General features: G+C 38.2%; 1 protein-coding gene across 5 annotated transcripts in view; it reads right to left on the minus strand.

The window, feature by feature from the left end:
* The window catches only part of LOC136344819 (G-protein coupled receptor dmsr-1-like), a 71,729-nt gene that overhangs the window by 13,221 nt on the left and 35,562 nt on the right, over positions 1–22,946 (minus strand). Inside the window, exons 1-2 of one of the 5 annotated variants that reach the window (XM_066292628.1) lie at positions 1,673–1,751; positions 1,132–1,306 (exon numbers count right to left, since the gene is read on the minus strand). The exons of 1 other annotated variant lie outside the window; for it this stretch is intronic. The gene's annotated coding sequence lies outside the window, so the exon portion shown is untranslated. Of the gene's footprint in view, positions 1–1,131; positions 1,307–1,672; positions 1,752–18,608; positions 18,711–19,163; positions 19,359–22,946 lie in introns of those variants that run through there. 3 more of the 5 variants (XM_066292627.1, XM_066292629.1, XM_066292630.1) reach the window with 3 other exon arrangements.

Consider the following 22,946-nt stretch of genomic DNA (forward strand, 5'->3'; position numbering starts at 1 on the left):
AGAATAGCAGTGACTGGGTGATAAACCAGGCAGATTGGCTGGATTTGGACTATGAAGGCAAATCCGAGCAACAGAGAGAACTGCTCATGGACATCAACACGTTGATTAACAAGAACATGAGCGGTAACTTGAATCGCCGCGATTCGACATGCCCCGCTTTTGCCCCCAAAATAAAGGGGTGTAATTCCATATTTGCGTTTCATTCGTTCCGGCAAGAAGAATGCCTAATGGTGTTTCCTAATTAAGGGCTTTCAGATTGAAATGTTAAATTATCCATTCCATTTGAAAGGATCTACTCTCTTTCTGTTTAATTATTAATTTGACCGAACGAAAGATCCCTTATTGAACTTTGGCCTTAAACGGCAATGTCGATCATCGGGTCCGCTCTTGAGGAAAATTCTGCTCGGAACTGAAGAACTCCTGAAACGTCGCTTCTTTACTGGGTTCGGCAATAACAAACAAGATATATATATTTAGAGTCATATGCCGAAGTCTGCAGATGTAATGTAAGCTGCCCCCGTTTGTGTAAGTATGTAAATGTTCTACCTATGTGGGAATGTGAACTTCTGATAAATTAATGTGAGGAAATTCGGAGAGAAAACATCTTAGGAATTAAACGAAACTATTTTTATAGGTAGTTAAGAAGTAAAATCACTAAAAGTAAACGGAATCGGGCGAGGGGACACATTAACCGAATGCACATGCAACTTTCTGAAATTAAAGTTTGAAGCTCAGTGCGGAGCAGAGCGTTCCTAAAAGGAACAATACAGGCCGAGTTTTGTGATACTACAGTTCACAGTTCACAGTTTATAGTTTACACGATGTAGTGTTTACAGGGTGTCCGTTTCTGAAGCCTCTTTGGGGCATCTCGGTAACCGTTAGAGGTACGAGGTCAGTTAAATTGGGTGAAAGTTGCGCCATTTACGAAGGAAATTGCGCGAAACACCGTTTTCGCTAACACTCAAGCTTAAACGTAAAAAAGGCGGATTGTGACGTCGTCATGTTGACTTGGTTTTCATGCATTTAACTGAACAGGGGCCAGCAAAAACAGACCTCAAAGAGGCAGAGTTGCGCAATTTGGAATTAAGTCGTTTCAAAATGAAAAAAAAAAGATGTTCGAAAAAAACTCACATGCAGGAAAAACGATTTCATTTTTCCTTCAACTTATTTGGCGAGATAACTCGCGAGAACTCCCCCTCGATCACTGCAATTTTTTTTCTTCCACAACGGGGCGATGTCATCTTTGAAATCCGACGTTTCGTTTTCCGTCGACCATCATCAACTTTGTGTTTTTGTCGGCGCCACCCTTGAACACAAATATTTTTTGCTGATTCGATTGCGTATCACGTGAATTAAATTTGCTTATTTCGCACAATTGCTTTGAATAACTATTTTATTGTAGCGAAAAATTTGCTGGTCGTGTGTGTGAAATTGCTGATATGTAGAGCAACTAATTAAAAATTTTAAATAAACATGTTGTTAAAAAAATATTTTTTTAGTGTTAATAATAAAATATATTTGATGTTTGTGCAAATATTGCAAAGGTAAAAATGTATTCAATACATTTTGTTTGTCCTTTTTTCAGGCTATTTTGCTACCCGTGGGGTTCATATATGTAGAGCAACCAATTTGTTTATTTATATTATTGTATGAGATCGACATGGCTACTTACGGTATTGACTAAAGATATTTCAAGAAGCCAAGAGATGTTCACTATCACATCAGTTAAAGAAAAAATTAGTAACATTTGAAAGTAATGAAGAGCACTGCAAAATTGCACAAAATTTAAACTTAAATAAATCAAGCATATCAACGATGGTGTCTAACTTTAAAAATAGAAGAACCTTAAATGGGCAGAAAATTAAAATTTTATCCATACAGGATCCGTTCAAAAGTGCAAGCCGAATACAACAAAAGTTATGTGTTTCAGTATCAGTGAGTACCATAAAAGGGGTAGTTAAGAAGCGCTGTTTTATATGGGAAAAAATCGGTAAAAATGCCTTTCATCTCGAAGAGAAATAGAGTGGCTAGATAGCGGTTTGCGGAAGAGCATGTGAACAGTTCATATGAAAAATGGAAAACTGTCCTTTTCTCAGACGACAGTCGATTTAAACTGTTCAAATCAGACTAAATTTGTTGGGGCAGAACATCGATTAGTGAAAGATTTAATCTGAAATGTAGTAATTCTACGCTTAAACTGGAAAGTGGCGACATTACAGTTTGGACTCCTTCAGACAGCTTACCATCGGTTGATTAATAAAAATTGATGATATTACCGATCAATTTGTTCATAAAAACATTTCTCAATGTCACATGCTACCCTAAGCAAAAGAAAATATGAACATTCGATGGACGTTCCAACACAACGACCCGAAGCACACCTCCAAACTAATTAAAGAGTGGTTAACAGTATCCGAGGTTCGCGTGATGATCTGACCGGCTCGAAGCCCCGATCTGAACTTCATAGAGAACCTTTGCAGTGAAATTGACAGAAGAATTCTTGAAAAAAACACACGAACATAGCAGATTTGTTAAAAGAAGTTCTTGGAAATATTTGGAACTCATCGTGTCTTAAGATTATATGGAAAAATTTGAATTGAACAACAGACGTTGGGAAGTAATTAAAAATAAGGAATATACTACGAGATACTAAATAAAAGATTTAATTTTAAGGGTAAATATAAGAAACGTTTTCATGAATATGTTTTAAAATATTTTTCTTATTTGCAGTTTGAAACCGTTTAACAAATAAACCTTAACATTGATATATTTATTTTTTATTTAAATTAATAATTAACGTAGTAAATTATATCAAATTCATACTGCTACAGAGAAAAAAGTCGAATTTGAAAACTTGCTCTACGCATACATGAGTGATAGCGTACATGCATCAATCAGTTGCAACATAACTGCTCACAGAATACTATGAAGAAGAACGATGTGTTTTCAATAGTTAAGGGCGACTTTATGTTGTCCGTTCCCTCTGGCTCCACTAGTTCATGTCGCTGGACGTCTTTGCATAGGATAATATATTAGATGAGATAGGATGAAATGCAGATGACCACAGAATCACGCAAATGGCCCTGTGACAATGCAAATGGCTGCATAACTCATGTTGAGCTTCAGTCTTGCAGTTTAGTGCAAATATGAAAAATCCCTCTTCATTTCAAAGAATGTCCTCCTTTTTTTAAATTAGTAATTTCTTCATGTTATGGGTTACTTATCCTCCTATTTTATGCATTACTCGTTTCCCCATTTTTCGGGTTACTCGTTTCCCTATTTCTAGTATACGAACAAAATACCCTTTTCGAGCGAAGAAAAACAAAATACACTGAAAATTTATAGCACGCAAAATAAAACTTTTATGAATCAGATTATCTACTAGGGCGAGAATCACCAAAAATATTTCACACCGATTTATAATACGTGGAATTACCTTGAAAAGTTGGAATACCTAAGCACTGCAAGCACTTTACATAATACCCAAGGTTAAACCAGGCGAACCTAGAATACCCAGTAACGAGTAAGTTTACGATTCACTCAATGACTTCCAACCATATAAAATACGTGCCAAATACACACACGATTTTCAGCAACTTTCCAGCTATTCAGATTCCAGCTTTACTGGCAAAGAAAACAGCAACTTTGCCCGGGCAGCCCTTAAATTCTAGCTTAGGTGATCCTGAAGTTATTAGTGCGGCTTGTAATGTATTCAGTATTATAGATAGGGGCAGGCGAACTGCATTTAGAGCAGCTCAAAGAATAGATAAAATAGGGGAGTGAGAAGTTATCACAATCTCAAATAGAAGTTTATATTTTGGGGAACTTTCCGGGGAAGGATTTTCCTGCAAAACTTTAGAAATTCCGCATCTAAAATCAAATTTCGACGCTTAGAATGTCGCAAGTGGTTGATAATAGGTAATTTGCGAAAGCGCCACTTAGCACCTTAACAGCGGTCCTAATGAGGAAAGTATCGAAAACTCATTTCTGGGTTATTAAGAATTCTTGAGGGAACATTCCTTCCGAGTTCTTCAAGTATGTAGCAGCGGAAATACACGTGCAGTGCGGCTATATTTGTCCTAATAATTATACTGACCGCTGGAATACCTTCGCATTATTAAGTAGACCCGAAATAACGAAGTGACCAGCCATAATCCGTGAAGTTGTGCATCAAAAATAACCTTGAGCGTCATCAACTTAGCTTTTCTGCAAAATCGCAAATAGTAAAAATATTTCTAAACATTATTCCAATTATCATTCTCGAAACCATATCGAAAATTCTCGCTGCACTCTCTAACAATGTTATTATTTCCAGTTTAACATGGAAAATTAAAGTGGGTTGCGAGGGGAGAAATAAATAGGCGCTTCATGCATTTTAAATGTTTTAACGATAATTAAAGAGTTAAATATGCAAAAGGCTAAACAGGAGGTTTCCGATCCATTGGTATTTAATCCTTTTTGCATATTTCACCCTTCAATTTACCTTAATATCTATTTGATGTGCCGCACATCACACGATACGTTATACTTTATGAAGTTATAACTGAAATACAATAACGTCATATACGGAAATGAATTATTCCAGTTGAAGCACAAAGAGCACAACCGTCAGAACGTCATGTGAAGTTTAACACAACTTAATTGAGCTGAAATGGAACTTTAATCGCAGAAGTTAGACAGAGTTGGGCCAGCTCTAAAGCTGAATTCGTACGTAGGTAACCGGTATTTAAAACTGTTTTCTTTTTCCGTTTTCCACCTTCGAAGATGGTTCCCTGTTAGTTTTCCGACATTGATTTTTGCCCTTGATTAATAATCCTGATTAAAATGTGGGACGAAGGATAACGACCAAGTTGAAAGAGTTAGCAGAGTTCCATTTTCCTCCCCTTCGGGAATTTAAACCACTTAACCCGGGATTTTTGAAAGAAACGAGTGCGTTCTGTAATGGACGAGACTAAAATTACGAAAAGGACAGGATTTAATACACCTCCTGCCTCTCATGAATTTTTATTTGTATAGATGAACCCGAAAAGAAAGCGGGACAATATATTTTTATGCGTCAGGACGTATTGCAGGAATACCGAATGAGTAATAAAGCAAATAGGAAGCTCCTTTATTCCTTCTGTCTTTGAGATGGATATTAATCTTATTTCTGGGTATATGTTTGCAATGTGCAGCTCCTTACAATATTAAGCAATTTCAAAGTCTCCATGAAGGGTCCAATTGCCTCTCATATTTCCCCTTGATAAGAACCTGTCAAGGACGCTTTGAAGCCAGACTCCACAGGATTCTGTTCGGGACATGTTTGTCGGAAGCAAAAATTGCGTTAACTGGTACATTTCATGTCGTACAACTAAATGGAATTACGGGCTGAAAAAAATACTTTCTGTGAACTTCTTATGCTTATTCTTGTGAAGTTAAGGGCCTGAACTGAAGCACTAATAAAAGAACTGCATATACGTTTGTTGCAGGCATTATTGATTCCTTTAAGGTCGGTTCCTTTAGTGCAATTCAAGCATTTTAATCGTAAAGTATGCTTTTCGGTTATAAACGATATAAGTTCGGATGGAATGTCGGAGATACATTCTTTCAAATGCAGAGAACGCAACTTATTATTTCCATCTGCGAGTTTGATAAAAGGCTGTTAGAATGTTTGATAGAGTTGCTTCGAAATTACAGCGATACTACGTTGTTTTATATCATTCAGCTCTGAAAAGTTTTCGGGGCGTTTTAAGGCAAATATGAATTTACTCTAATAAAATAGAAACCGGAAATGACCTCTTTTCATCATAGAATTACAAAATATTTAGTCGACAGCTTTCGTAAAAACCTCTGGTATTTATTAATGAAGATTTTGATGAAATTCCATATTTTTCGTACACATTAAACATTTTTGCTGTAAAAAGTTTAATCTAGTAAATCCGTCAAAATAATCTTCACAACCCTACATATGCTCCGGGGCTAAAACAATAACGTCACAACGTATCCGCTTGTGCCTTAGATAGCGCTAAGCAAAGACGTAGGTGCATCTATCTGCCTTTTTCTACTGCACGTAAACGTTTCAAAACGTCTCGTTCAGAATTTTCGTTAGTCAACGAATCAATAGTCCTATGGTGAATGTTAACTATTCCATCTCTTAAATGGTTAGTTCCATGGCTTCTTAGTCAATTAATGATCGATTACAAAAAGGTGGCATTTTCATATTCCCAGAGCAATGTTCAATTCCAGTATTCAAAATTGCTTTTCTTGTAGTTTTTGTATGTAATTTTGTTACTTGGAAAACACATTAAGGGGTGGTTATATTGAATTTTTTCCAACAAACATTCCCGAAACAATCCCCGAAATCTCGATTTGAAAGCACCGTGGAAGCTCTTTCGAATTTTTTGCGAATCGAAATTGGCAATTGAGTTTTAAAAAATATATTTACTAACTTATTAAACTGGGAATTCATGCGATATTAGCTTGGAGAAAATTAAGTTATTAAAACGAGTTCTCACCTTGTAAAATAAATATACTTCGTTTGGTATTCTTCAGACATGCCCAGATGTGTGGAAAGGCATTGTAATGCTTTTTGAGGCTCTATGCGGCAATAAATATTCATGTACAGGCAGGTAAAATATTAAACTAAAATCCGGGTCTTGAATGTAATTTTCATCCTTATTGAGCTACTTTTCAGCGCTTCTTTAAACTTCTTTATAAGCACGTTTTGAAAAATTCTTACTAAAGTCACGTATGGAGCTTCAATACCAAATAGAAGGCGAGAGAAGTCATCGGGAGCAATTTGTTAAATAAATGTTATCTTTAAGACACTTCCGAGAAATAAGGGAAGGAAGAAGTTCAAAAAGAACTATAGAGATGAATAAATGAATTTTTAAAGTCATGAAAAATGATTCACATTGGAGTGCGCAAGTTAACTGTCTTAAAGCATAACTGTCAGCATAACAATAACCGTCTTAAAGCATCATAAGGACCAAGCGCCTTAGCGAGACATTTGCACAAAAGGGTTATTATACTTAGATGTTTTCTGTTGTTGCGCTGAAAAATCCCTAGAAGTTTGATCCCAAAGTTCTGAAACACCTTGTATATGTAAACATAACTTGAGACTAAGACATGTTACTAGTATTACGGGAGTGTAAACAAAATTACAGGCGCACTTCTAAGCTCCGTGCAGCCAAAAATCGCATATAGTACTTGAACGTAAGTTCTAGTAATGGAGAGACTTAGCAATTACTTAATCACTTTAATGTGGAGAATCTAAAAATTAAAAAATATACAGGGTATTCCATTTGAAATAAGAGAGACATTGATTTCCGATCAACTGGAAATAGTAAACAGTAAAGTCCCATCATATAATATCTTTCACCAAACAAAACAAATTATCCTCAAAACATTTTCGAGCGTCTCTAACCATAACGGAGGTATCGCCTTGTGACATTGTTACTGAGACACCTTATATATGCCTTAAGGGCAGAATTTCAGAGGTCTAATTCAATCAAAGTAAGGCAAAACGGACTCCTTATTTAGTTTGTGATACTACTAGTGACTAGGAGAAATGAAATTACCATAATAACTGCACTGAATCGTCAGGAATATTCCAGAATTGGTAGTAAAGTTTGGTCACAGACTGACGGAAACTTTTCCTGCCAACAAAGATGGAAATTACAAAGACTGGGAAATTACAGAATGGACAACTTTGACTGAAGGAAAACTTTAAAGTCACCACATCGAGATGAAAATAGAGCAGTAATTACCCAACAATGGTTTAAAGCGAGCCTCTACATGGAGCAACGAGAAAGAGGAAGACAGGCACAGAGAGCCACAGAGGCTCCACATGATGAGGTTATTTCAAATTTATAATTTATTCGCTTCCGAATTTGGCACACAAATAGTTGAAATCCAGATAAACAAACAACGTTTAATTTCTAAAATGAAATTCCAAGTTTTCATTAACATTTTGGTCTTATACCCAAGACTGTATAAATAGAATTTTAAGCAGCATCTGGCAGAGTGATTAACATTTGATCGCAAGAAAAACAACAATTTCTTTGTTTTCTGAATGTTGGAAAATGAGAAACCATTACACGTGTTGTTTAGAGTATCCGCTCATATATATGATTTTAACGCTGGAAAAACAAGTTTGATTTTCTCGCAGTTCATCGCAACAAATGTGGGAAATACTTGTTAAATTAATATCTCTAACAAAAATTTCTAAAATGCGCGAGTCCCACAACACTTTGTTTCACAATGCAGGATGTAGAATATTCTATAAGGGAATGAAAGAATTCGGCTAACAGATTTGGGATAGAAGCTTCCAGAATATTCGAGAGGATAAATAAAAATTTCTCAATATGTTCAATGAAGGGATGCATTATCATTCCAGTAAGTCGAATACTCAGAAATGTTCTAAAATATTGTACAATCAAATGAAGGAATCCAAACGCCGGAATATTGCGTTGTGGAATATTCGACCCATCCTGTACGCTCTGCGACTCCTGAATATTCAACACTTAAAATTTTATGGAAAATTCCGCAAGCAAATAAAGGATGCCAAATATCTGAATTAGAGATGAGTAAATAAGTCATAGTTTTGCTTAGATTATACAGTATTAATTATATAATTAGTCATATAGTTCCACCAGATACATGGAAACAAGACTACAATTGAGGCTGCCTGTACAAGAACAAGACCAACATCAGTTGACTCGAAACTTTGATCTTGTTCTGCTGCAAATTTCTTTAATGAGAGTATGCCGGGATTTTTCGTCTGAAACTTATATGCGATTTGTTTAAAACAGAGAAACGGCAACGTTGCGATTCATGTTTGTTTTTAAAGTGGGTGTACACAATGGTGAACAGTTCCAATTAACGACGTTATGGTGAGGCCTTCCAGAATACCAGGCAGTTTGTTAAAATATTTTCGCATTCTGGAGTATTTTATAGCTACAAAGGATTTAAAATTCCGGAGTTACGGAAAAAGTTTCCAGAATATTCCATCAAGTTCTCAAAGCTAGAAAATGAGGAGTCTGAATCATTCGCGCAGAGCATCGCGGGAACTTTTCTTCCTGACGACGTTGTCGCACTTAGCGCTTTTACCTCAACATAAGGGGCCGGATGGTTGACGTTGACCGCAGGAAAAGTACAATTTGTTGTTGTATGAAAGTTGTAAAATGGAGAGCTATTACACGTGGTCCTTGGAAGGATTCCTTATGATATACAAGTTCTGAAGCTTTTTGTATCGCTAAATAAATTTGCCGCTGGAGAAATAAATTTGATTTTCGCGCCATTTGATGCAACTCCACGCCAGCAAAGAATCAAAGTTTTCCTCCATTAATGGCGGAACAGGAAAGTTAAAGAACTGGCGATATTATCCAGTATCGCGCTCTACAGGAGAAAAACCTGCATACATATACATATACCTATACAATAAAAGCGTTCCGATTTCCAATGCTTAAGAATGTATTCTCAGTGAAAATCGCAACTGCAGAGCATATTTCATTGCCTGACCGTCCATTATCCTCTAGGGAGCTAAAATACCTTTTAATAAATATAATAAAATTCCTTATCATTAAATATTTAACATTGACATTCAAGATATTTTAGTGCTCCAGTTTGATAATGCCATTGAAAAATGAGAGATAGGGTGTATCTCGTTCATTATATTTCACTCACGTGACGCGAAGTTCTTAACGCATTTTTTTGGATTGATGGATTACAAAAAGGGGCGATAAGACTCTTGAATTTGTTACGAGTTTAAGCCTAAAGATTTTGCTTTGTCGTATAAGCATAATAATGCTCCTACATAAGACCGAATTTTCATAAAATTCCAAAAGCTCAGATAAGAAGGCGAATTGAGATGAAACGAGCTCCCCATGGGCCTGAGCAAGGCTCACTCAGATGCCGAAGTTGAAAGGGCGTATAGAGGGTTTAGTTCTTGTCCCACTGCATGCGTGCGTAATTAAATTGCCTTTTCCCCTACGTAACTTTATTACGCATATGACTAGAATGGTTATCGAGTTTGCTGCTTACTTAAAACACATATTTCCAATATATTTCCGTTGCGCGTAATAGTTAAACACCAGCAAGGGGGAAAGTTTTAATTGGAATTCATTACCTTATGAAACACTTAAAGCCCACAACTTCGAGTAAATGGGATAAAATAATGTGGGTATTAAAATCCAAGACGACCGGATACTTGGAGTGACGCGCAAATATTTAGATCAAACTAGATTCGATATTGACATTCAAGAACGCACTTGAGATCCAAGAACATGCCCTCAAGCATAAATATGTATTAGCTGCCACTTTCTGCATATTCCTCGTCTTCAATAAAATTCATGCGTAGATAGGCAGATGTTAAACAAAGTTCGGCTCTTAAATATAATTTCGTTGCTCTAAAGAAGCAAAAATGTTCGAAATTTTTCGTCAAAGAAGTTTGCCCCCAACAAATGATCCGTTCGGGCAAAAGAGACTCGTATTACGCCCGAGATTTACAGGGAGGAATTTATGCTTTGTGTCTAGACACAATCCGATTTAATTGAGTCCTGTTGCACCAGATGACACAAATAGAGCTCCGATGATGTCGCCCTTACCTGACTGATTTCTATGAAATCCGTCTAACGAGGGGCCTTGCAGTGGAACAGTTCAATTATAATTTAGGAGACCCGTGATGAATGGGAACATAAGCACTTTTTTACGGGCCTAATATTTTCAAAGCATTTTCAGTTTTATAACGAACATAACGAGCTCGAGAGAATAATGGTCTAAACGACAACGGGAAAGTGTTTTACATGGAAACAGTTTATGGTTTATAAATAGAAACTATTTATGTTAAACAAGCGACTGTTTGCTGCAAGACAACATTGCAAATTCAACTAACAGCTGGTGCTGAAATGCCTGTAGGAATAGTATGTATTACTAGTGGGAAAAGTGGAATATTCTCGCATGGCGACGCAAGTTGATGGACGAGGCGCAACCGAGGCTGCCGGGCATTAAAGTCCGGAAACTCGATTTTCCTACTATTTTTCCCGCATTTCCAGATTAATATCAAATATGCAAATTTCAAACATCTAGAAGGGAGAAGCGAACCAAGTGCGGGAAAATAAATTGTGTTTTCCGAGTGGTGGCACGAGAGCTGTGAATTTCAAACCACACATTAAATGTTGCTTGCTCAAGAATTCAATTTTAATCTCTCTACTCTATGTTATACCAAATGTCTCTTCGACCGGAGAAAAATTGCTGAAAAATCATTTTCTGCCCGGCCGAGAGGTAAAGTATTTGGGAGAGCACACTAGGGGAAATATCATGGAAGCCTTAAATCCCTGAAAGTTTCTACTATAAATTGGAAAACTCGTTTCCTAGATCGGTGTAAAGAATGAGAGGTGTAAAATCATAGAGGGGATCTCAGAAACATTGGTACGATTGATTATAGCGTGTCAAGGGACTAAAAAATAGAGCAATTAGGCTAAACCGATATTTTGTACGAAGTTTGATATTCTGAGCTCTTCTACATCAAAAACTCGTGGTGTAAAAAACTCTTATCGTCTCTAATCATTTTCTGCATATTTTCAATGAAACTTTTAGGTGTACTGTTGAAGATTTATGACTTAACCATTTGGTGTTAAGAGACAGGCTAGTTCAGATTAGTTCAGGTTAGTGGTTTACTGAACCTGGACGGCTTATTAGGATATGAGGAACGTACCGCTGTGTAAGGAGTTTTGACTTGACTTCTTACCGTCCCCATCTTGTGCTACCTCTTATCATTCTTCATCGATAAAATCGATTACTGTGGTGCAGAAAACGAATGCCAAGGGACTTCGAATGTAATACTGTGACTTTGAGTGACGAATCCAGATTTTGTGTAGACAGACATGATGGTCAAGGAAAAACGAGAAGGCAACGAGGTGAAAGACGGCATATTGAATTTTCAGTTCAAAGATATGTGCACCAGACTGTAAGAATAATGACGTTGGGTGCTATGGCTCATGTTAAGAGATAACCTTTGGTTTTCATCAAAGACAATATGACCACTCAGGTATATATCCAAGATGTCTGGCAGTAGCATCTTTTGCCTACATCAGACCATTCCGCAGTCCAGTTTTTGAACAAGATAATGCACAACCGTATACGGTTCGAGTTACTCTGGATTTGTTCACAAAAAATGAGATCAATTTTCTACCTTGGCCACCCGGACCTCCCGACCTAGCGTCAATCGAACATGTCTGGGATATTGTGGGTAGAAAGTCGCCCCATCCACCACAATGCGTAGTGACGTTCTGTGAAGCCGCGCAGGTAATCTAAAACGTGATCCCTTAATAGGACATCAATCATCTCATTGAATCAGTGCGTAAACGTGTCCAGAAGTGAATAAAATAACTCGGAGGGTTGACATATGATTATATTAAGTTTTTTATTTACGAGTTGTAAACATCGAATTTATATGTCGTACATTTTTCTCTGCTGCTATGTACATGGAGTTTTAGTGAGTGCAAGCAAGAGGCAATTAGGCCATTGATAAGTGCACAGGAGGCAGGCCAACGTTTCCCCTTTTCATTGTTAACGATCAGGTGGCGTAATTGACAAACAAGCAGTAAGCCTTAAAGCCAAGGACCTATTTTGAAGATTTTCTAGGTAATGGGATGCGGACTAGGTCCAAAAAGTTTACATTTTGTCCGTGAGTTCAACCAGGACCGCGTTCACAGAGCAGACCAGCGCAGCTATAATGCTACTAAAGAAGCTCACATCGCCATAAAAAAGACAGAGCAGCTGAAGATGACTTTTATGATGCATAGCAGCGACTGAGGTAAGGTCGCTGCTGATAAGTCGAAAAAGTAATTTTTTTTGTGAGTTGCAGACTTTGAACGTGTTTTTTTCAAAACGGCATTTTTGCACCTGGCGCTGGTGATTACTCAAAAATGGCTGAACAAATTTTAACGCAATATTCAGCATATTTATAGCTATCGCTCGTACCTCAGTCACGTTAAAATTGTGATTCTAACACATAATTGTACCTCGTATATGGCACTAGAAAGCATTTTTTTTTACTTTTGCAAAAACCGCCGCCATTTTGTTAGTTTAGGGTGAAATTTCAAAATTTTGGTACGGACCTTAGCGACGGTGACACAGATTAATGCTATCATTTCAGTTTCTGTTTTAGAAATCTTTAGGACCGGAATAACCTACGCCAGCAGAACTGATACTTTTGATCGATGTGAAAGCAGCTTTATTAATAAATAATAGGTGTTTCGGTTAATAATGTTGATTTTCCTAAGAGATTGTGTTACTGATCAATTTGTTAATGTAAACTAACGATATCCATAGCACCTTGAAAGGTAAACATATGGCATTCAAAGCTGGTTCGCTATTAATTGCCTCAGTGCAATAAACGTAGTTTTCATAGTTTTAAAACAGAAAAAGACGTTTTGGAGGAAAATTTAATCACCTTTTCTCTTTTGAAGAAAGAACGGCTGCCAAAAGTAATGAATTGTCACTTGAACCGTATGGTGGACGTGCTCTATCACAAAAAAGCTGTGAACGGCGATTTAACAGTTTTAAAAGTGGCGATTTTGATGTAAAAGACAAGAAACGATCAAGACAGCCTAAGAAGTTTGAAGATACAGATTTGCAAAAATTATTGAAAGAAGACCCCACTCAAACGTTGATAGGAACCTTGGACGTCGCCCAATCCATCATTTCCGAATGTCTACCTGCCTTGGGAAAAATTTAGAAGGAAAATGGCTGCCATATAAATTAAAAAAACGAGACGTTGAACGTTGAAAAACCATTTGTGAGTTTTTGCTTGCCAGGAAGAAACGAAACGGTTTTTTACGTCGAGTTATCACAGATGATGAGAGGTGGATTTATGCTGATAATCCAAAACGCAAAAGTCATGGCTAGCTCCTGGCCAACCATCAACATCACAACCAGCACGCAATATCCATGCAAAGAAGAAGGTCTTACGGTGTATTTGGTGGGATAATAAGGGAGTTGTGTTTTACGAATTGCTGAAACCTGGTGAAACGATCACTGGCGATCGATATCGAAAACAATTGATAAAATTAAACCGATCATCGAAGGAAAAAAGATCAAAATATGCCCAAAGATACGATGGAGTTATTTTTCCACAGGATTATGCTCGGCATCGTGTTGAAAAATCGACAAAAAAATATTTGCAAAATGTTAAACGGGACGGCCAACCCCATCGGCCATACTCCCCGTATTTTGCCCCATCGGACTGTTATTTATTCCGATCAAATCAACACGTACTTTCGGAACAACATTTACATTCCTACGAAGAATTAAAAATTTGACTGCCATTGACCATTGGTTGGCCTCGAAAGGCAAAAAATTCTTTTGCGACGGAATCCATTCTGTGACGAAAAGATGGTCAATGTTTTGATTATTAACATGACTGAATTTGTTGGGAACTTTAAGTCATTGGTTTCTCTGTTGTTATTGTTATTTGTACTTTCATCCCTTAAGTTACGCCCATGTACTTCGATACTTATTCTAAAAATACCATCTGGGTGCCAGGCCACGGTGCCCATCAAGCCACAACCAAGGGTACTTTATGGCTGGGAGATGTGTTACTAGTCAGAGGAAGCTTTCTCGGTTGGGACTATTGCCACGATCTGCAGTTCGGTGGGCCTGCGCAGTATTCCCAAAAAAGCGACTCGTATAGGTATTCACCAGATGGCCGCGATTTATGGCATCCGGCTCGGCCATAGCCCGTAAAGGCTCTTGGTGGTGGTCCGCCCTGGTTGGGATTCCTCGGATTTAGTTCTTAAGGGATAATCGAAGTAATTTTACTCTTTTTTTTCTCTTCGTCTTGGAGCGGGGTCGGTGTCGGATATGTGATCCAAATCACAGTTCGTAACCCGCCCAATTGTCGTTTTTCGTGGTTTCGTTTGTCGAAGGAACCCCATAACAGAATTCGTTATCGAAATAAACGTTTACATAAAAAAAAAACCGACATTATTAACCGAAACACCTATTACATATGTTTAAAATGTAGAAAAAATTATTTTACTGTGCTAAATCATACTTTTCCAGGAAAACAAGTTTGCCCAAGTACGTGCAATACTCAAAAAAAAAAAATTAAATGGGCCCGTTTATAGGTATATAAACTAGACTACTCCCTTAAAACGATACAGCATGTTCCCATACCTAAACTTTCATATTTCAGTAATAAAACTCATTTTGTGTATTGCCTCTAAACATCGAATTCTTTTGGCATTTTTACCGAACGCGGCCCTGAAACGCCATGATGGTACACGCGATGACTTAATGCAACAGTTGCGAATCGTATAAAATATCTCAGGGCCAAACTAAAAGCGGCGACCGAGTTGCACTCCCCGAATTCAATATGAAAAGTACAGTGGCTCGAGTTCCGGCCAGTGCCGGAGATAAAAATTAAATTTATATGACGATGATGGAAAAGAAACGTGCTACCCAACGTTGTTATGCAACAGCAACAATCCGTTGCATTTTCTTTCATTCTGTTAGGAAAATTAGTCATCACCCACTGATGAAATCGCTGAGAATAACATTAATCTTTCACTAAGGGCTCGCACGAACACTGTATAACAATAAAAATTTATAGAATAAAAAAATTACTCTGACGCCCTGTAGAAAGACAACAAGCAACTTTTGCATGGAGAAAGTTTGAACAAATCGCTCCGTTCTGACAGACCGATGCCCCCAGTACACATTTATGCTTTGTTTTCCGTATCACCCTGTATAGTGGCGATTTCATTTAATTTGTTTCTACTAGAACTACCCCATTTTCCTAGAACAATTCCCATTGAATTAGTTCCTCTCGATCCTCTAATCTCCAGTTTTTCGTCCAAACTTGAAACGGTAATGGAAGAAACTCGATCCTTTGAGCGGAAGTAATGGAAAAAGTTTGTTGGAATTGAAGCAATGGAGGCAACCCGTTCGAAATAGAAGTAATTGAGAAAACTGGTTTCTTCCGCTGCAAAAAAAGGCGAAAGTCTTAAAGTAGTGCAACAATGGTAAGCCTTTTTTGCACGTGAAAAATATAACGATTTCTCTTCTTCTGGATCCGTTTCGTTCTTACGCTTATCCACTAAGATAACTTTTGTCCATTAAAATTTACGTAAGGATAAAAAAAGGACTGATTTGATGACTTAAAATTCACGCCCTGTAAAACTGGAGAACTCGTTTCCTTCATCGTTAGAAGGAACGAAGTGTTCAACGTTTCATAATTCTGATTAAATTTTGCCTGATTGTAGGCTTTGCAATTATTCCTGGAATAACTTCCAGTGGACTAAATCTATTGACTGATGTAAATTGGACTAAATGGACGCCTTGAAGTTTAACACACTTTACAGGAATTCCAAAACTTACTACCTTCCTTATTGTAAATAACGATACTCTCCAAATCTTGTTTAATAATGGTGAATTCTTGTTTAAGCGTTGTAATCTCCGGATTTGTGCCTTCTCGTGTGAATTTCAAATATCCACATCAAGCCTCTTTTCTATAACTCCCACGTCTTCTGACAGGGCCGTGAGGAGAAACGGGAGGAGGAAAGGAAACGCTGGTAAAGTGGAAAGCGGATGGTAGTGGAACATCCCAAACTAATGCTTTAGGGCTGTTCCAAGGAACCCAAGTGGTGGAGGTGTCTAGGGCGAAAACGGTTTTGACCGACATAAGGGCGGATGCGCGAGGGAAAGGTGCCAGGGTGAATCTCTCACTACTCGATCGCCACGAGATAGCACCGGGTGACTTGAGCGATTTCACCTTGTGAGACAAAAAATAGATTGTTGATCGCAACTGTTGATCAAAGATTTGTTGAAGTTTCTAGAGCTCAAAACTGTTTTTCTGAGAAGTTCTCAACGATGTGCCTAGCGGGAGAAATTCAATATCGAGCTGTTACAGTTGTATTGTATGTATAGAGAAAATATGAATTTAATTTACATTAATTTTTCGAATAGAGCCACCTTTAAACTGAACTTGACCTAAGACTCACACTTCTTTTGCAATATCTAAAATAAACCTTTTCATGTACCTGTCCACCATAAAGCTCTTTGTTAACGGTCCCATGTACTCAGATTTCCATTTTGATCAGTTACTCCATTGGAAACTAGGAACATGCCAAATTAAATATTAGTCATTCCCCATAACTGTAGCGTGTGTTATCGAGATTATACGAGAACATTATTGATTACTTCCTTTACAAGCTTAAAGGAAATTATTAAATCCAGTCGTTGATCAACATGAATTGTGCTCACGATTGGGCAAATAAGCACTCAACTTCCCTGTTACATAACAGATGATCAACATGAATAATTTAGGATTTTTCGTTAGACTTCGGACGTAGTTAGCTCAGAACAGACGAGCCGAGTAATTTTTGATGAGTTAAACATTACGTCCGCTCTTACTAAATGCGTCAGTATTTGTTCGATCAGAAGTCTCAAAAAAGCCCTTTCCATTGTGCCGTTAATTTCCTTTGGGGCTGCGATTGACTCATATCAGCCATGAACGAGCATTGAGGCTAAAATTTAGAATATTTTCCTCTTTTTGTTTCCATTCCTTGATTTGAAATTTCTAAAGCTTCATGTATAAAATATATACTCGCATATTGTCTTCCTCCCTCTTTCGAGTTAGTTATGGTTCTATAATAATATAGAGAGCGGGAAGGCTCGGGCCTCAGAAGGGAGCCGGCTAGCGAAGTTTCGATTATTGCCCCATTAAAGTCTCTTCAATATTCGAAATATAGCAAGGAAATGCCCTCCGTGCATTACCTTGAATTACGTAATTGTGAATTTACTGCTTTGCACAAATATGCCGCACTTTTATGGTCGATAAACATTGAGTGGCTACGCTTAAACACCGTTTCATATTGGCATTTGCTGCAAGTGTACTTTCCAGTGATTTGGAGCAAATCTGAATACTTAACCATACCCTCATAAAATATTCCATATGTCGAAGTTTATTTCAAGTTGGAAATATGAGTTTTAAACTGGAAAGGACTTTTAATCTCCATCTCGAAATGGAAAATAGGCGTGCACAAATACTCGATATACACACACATGTCCCTGAGGCCGGAGATTAAAATTTCGAAAGTAATGCCTCTTTTCAGGTCGTTCAGTTGATGGTGATTTGATTTAATCGTTTTTTTTTTCACTTCTTGTACTGGTAAATTAAAATATGGAGGCTTTTTGATGGAAAAGTTACCTTTTAGCAAGAGAGTATGTTCAGGTCAAATCCAGTTTTTAGAACCCGTGTCTCATTGAACCTAAGGAACCGTCACAACATCGCCATCCATCGAAGAGCGTTGTCTTCGTTATGATGGGGTTAATTTTGAAATCTTCTACCCACAATATCTCAATGTTCAATTGGTGATAGGTCTGGACATCCGTGTGGCCGAGACAACAAACTGATGTAATTTTGTTAAAAGGAATTCATAGTAACCCACGTGTGGTTGAGTATTATCTTGTTGAAAAATTTAATTGCGGAATGGTCCGATATAGGGTGGAATATGCTACTGCCAGACATTTTGGATGTGTGGTTGACCAATCACATCGCTTCTGATGAAAACCAAAGGTGACTTTCTACCGTGAATTATAGCACCCCGTACCGTTATCCCTACCTCTGGATTGAAAATTGAATATTCCGTTTTTCACCTCATCGCCTTCTCGGTCTTTCTCGGCCACCATGCATGCCCAGTCAAAATCTGAACTCGTTGCTCGAGTCTACAGTGTCTCATACCAGGTGCACCCATTCTCTGCATCATTGCAATTAATTTTGTTGATGAAGAAGAGTAAGAGATGGCACAAGACGGACTAAATAGTTGATATCCCAATAGTCCGTCCTTGCTGAGTACACTACTGGACTGCCAGGGACATTAACGGAACCAACAAGCCTATTCGTGAGGTTCTATAGTTCGTCTACGCCTTTCTGCACTTCACCTTCTTTAGGATTGTCTATGGTATTTAAACTTCGGTTCACCCTAGTAGCAAACTTTCTGTTTCTGGGCGCATTAAACATACAATTTCTAGAAGCATTGTGCTCCAATAAATGATATTTTGGCGCCATAAAGTTAATTCGTTGTTGCACTTTTTTCAGTCAAAAAAACACCAAAAATTCCCGATAACACAAAAACGAACGGAGAAATTGGGTTCAAAAACTGATCTTTTTTACATACCAAAAATGATTGAAATCAAATCATTTTTACGAGGCGTTCTCGTTTCTATGTCACGTAGTGCGCATACACACAACACTTTCGGTCCTTGGAGCCGGAATCATATCGTTTTTGGTCCTGCAACCCGGATAACACACATTTCTGGTCACTTCAAGCCGGACGCAAAACACCAGTTATATCCCAACAACTTGTCGACATATCATTATTGTTAAGCAAACTGACTATGCTGCTTCCCATGATGCCATATCAAGCTTCTGTATTGCAGTGTTGCTATTTCCAGGGTCACGGTTGCGTAATTTCGCTTTCGTGGTGGGGGTTTCTTCAAGCAACTTTCGCAAATTTCAAAAGTTAAATTGATAGCTTCCTCGACTGCAACATTGAATTACTTAACTCAACTTTGATTTGCTGTAAAACGAAAAATGGCAATTTATTGTTAAGAAAACAAAACTCTAGTTTGTATCCCCCATAAACTTTTATTACAAGCAATGATCCTCAAAAGGGGAACAACAATAAATATTTATGCCTGATATTGTACTTTAAAAACATCCAATAATACTGAAGTTAATAAAAAAATTCAAAAAGTCGCAGACAGAAATATATATGAATGTTGCCAATAGAGTTTCTTTATATTTATATTATGTACACAGTAGATAATATTCTTGGTGACGCTCTTAGTAATTTCTGGTAATAATAGAGTTTTCGCGACTAGAGCTTATAGCGAAAGTGACACCGTTGCATTAAGAATTTTTGCAGAGTTACTTTAAGGCCTTTACGTTATGATCCCAGAAATTCAGCGCTGCCAGTTTTCGGAATGTAACTTAACAGCTGATTCGCGGCTCTTCATGCACACCGAATGCTTTTGTCCGACTCGATCTTATTATTGCACCCACTGCGTTGAAAACGTTTTAATAGCCGCTTCAAGATCTTCACATTCTGATCCCGGAAATTGAAGTCCCCTAATTGCCCCTTTGGACGATCATCGAAAATTTTCACCCACTCAATGTTGGTATCAAACCTGCTGAGCCCAGGAGATCATCATTGCATTTCCGTCCTGTTCAACTCTGTTATTGAGCTCATGGCGCTGAAAATGTTTATGGAAGCTTGATGCCTCAAACGCTCAAAAACTCGGCTCGACAGTTCCTATAAATGGTAATTTCCAGGACTTCATTTTTCAAGTGACCTAACTGACAATTATCCCTCTTCTCTTTCTTCTACGCCTCGAGAGTAACCCATAAATTACTTTTTGTCATACTTAGGAAATTGTGTAATGCCAGGACGAAGTAAGTGTTCCACCGGCTTTCGTTCCAGGACACGAAAGGACGAAGTTAAAGCCGAGTTAAAAAAACTGAATGCCAGGCACATGCATGAAGGCTCCTCAAGCGGTTTCATAAAAACGTGTTTATTCCGAACTTCTAGTACACTCATCAATGAAACTGAAGTCTTTACTTTCTTATTAGACAGACAAATGGGATGAGCCTCGGGACTCCAGGAATTCAACTTATCTCCTGCAGTAGCTGAGTTTAATAAAAGTCTGTTGCATTGTTTAATGGGGCGTGTTTCGATTTATCCAGGCTCAGAGTCTTGATATTAGATCGCAGGATAAAACGAGTTAATGGCCTCTAACTTGCTACGATTTTCTCTGTTCCGCTATCCCCACATGGTAATTGCGAATCGTGGAAGAAATATCCAGACAGATTTTCTAATCCTCCTTTCCAATCTCTGCAAGCCCTGAAGCGGACATTCATTGGGGAAGCGCTCCCACTGATATTTCGTAGAGACATTACCGACAATCAGTATTATTCCTCTGAATCACAGAGCTCGGACGAAACAATACGAATTTAATGCTGAAGGAATGTTTCAGGAATGTCAAACGCGCGGAACTTTCCAAGTGTCCACTTTCCAAGTGTAAGGGATAACTCTGGAGCTCCTGAGGGGTACCTATGCAAGATTCCCGATAATCACTTGTTGTTGCTTGAAGTTCTTAGGATATTCAATTAAGCGTTACATCCCTCGAACCCTTCGGAGCGTAAATCTTGGCGAATTATAATTTATGAAATTATCAAGTTCGAGTCAAAACATCGGGGAAACGCTAAATTGGACTACAAAAGTTATTCCTGCTACTTCCTGTTTTCTTGCTTTTTAACCCGTGATGGAACTAACCCAATTTAGATCACAATGCATGTTCCAGAGTCGGCCTGGAAACCTGCAAAACCTGTTAATGCCTGCGGACGAGACAGAATTGCGAGATATTTCTCAAATAAACTGCATCCATTAAAGTTAAGCACGTGGCGGATAGTTTAAATGGAAACAATTCGATAGCTATTGCTTCCAGAGCTGCTTTCCTGGGTGGAATTGGTTTTTATTTAACGGTCCGCATTCCAGGTCTCTGCGATTGGAATAGGCACCCCCCCCAGCAAACGCCACTCTTCAGGGGGTTTTACTGCCGGTGCACGAAAAGCTTCCTGCAAACATGGAGATCATTTGAGGAAAAGTACACAAAACACACGCAAAAATCTGTCTAAGACTGAACCATGACTGTGGAGGTGTTTTTCGCGTTTTTCTCTTACGTTCCAGGGTGAACGCCTGAGAAGGTTCTCGCTAGAGACGAGCAGCGAAAAGGACAAAACGATGGATATTTACGTTACCTTACAGCTCGATTTTTCAATAAGAAATGGAATGTCTTGGAAAGGCTGAAGATGTTCAAATAACAAACAGCCTCAGGCTAAGATATAAATTGTGTTAACTCAAAGAAGTTGCGAACTTCAGGAATTAATCTCGTAGTAACCTTCGGGAAAATACTTAATTACCTCTATATTTGACGAACATAGTTTGTCTGTGTTAAGCACCTTAAACCAAACACGTAACACGAGAACTTAATTAACTTCTCTGTGGTTTATGTCACTTATAATTACACACTACATAATTACAAAATGCGAAAAATACGTGGTATCGCATCAGCGCTTATTTACATGTTTGTTTCGAAAGAACATGCAAAATACCGCACCCGTTTCTAAGATGCAGCAATTATCAGCTGAAATTTCGAGACGCCTGGCCTCGACCGGCTGAAATCAAAGGAAAATCGAAACGCCTTTGTCATGTATCAGGACAATTATTCCCTCCCTCAATAAAGTTCCCCAGACACGAACACCTCAAAGTTCTAAATTTTTGTTCAGTTATTAATGAACCAGACGTTGTTTCCTGCACTTTGTTCTATAGATAGTGCCTCATGAAATGCAGGAAATTCTACGTTCACAGAGAATCCGGTTCTGGAGCCCAGCCATGAGCATCCCAGTAACCGATTTTGCTATTGACACTTAAAGCGTCGATCGCAGTAGCAATTGAGGAACCTGAGAAGTACCGGTCCTCTCTCCGTGTTGTGAAAGTTTGAATTTGAGTCCTCCATCTCTTATAGCTCCTCAATCCCTTGCAGGATCCTTAAATGCTTTTTGGGACATTTTGCCCTCTCGCATACTTCATCTCCGCATACGAGGTGTCCGCTTCAAGAGCTTTACCGTCAGGATCTCAGGAACCGTAAAAAATACACGATCGGTTATATGGGGGGGGGGGGGGGGGGGTTGTTGAAATGATTAATAGGGAAGTTGAGCTCAACAGAGATGAATTGTCTATTGTTGTAAATACTGGAATATACATAGTAAGTGCCTCTGGAGAGCGTCAAAGTTTGGTGGGAAAAGAACTGATCCAGGACCGATGTCCTTGAAGATACTTTTCGGGTTGAAAGATGTGGTTGCCCTTAGGTTGGAGCATCGAATGAAGTTCCCACCTTTC

This window comes from Euwallacea fornicatus, chromosome 18 (genome assembly GCF_040115645.1).
Source record: "Euwallacea fornicatus isolate EFF26 chromosome 18, ASM4011564v1, whole genome shotgun sequence".
Taxonomy (NCBI): Eukaryota; Metazoa; Arthropoda; class Insecta; order Coleoptera; family Curculionidae; genus Euwallacea; species Euwallacea fornicatus.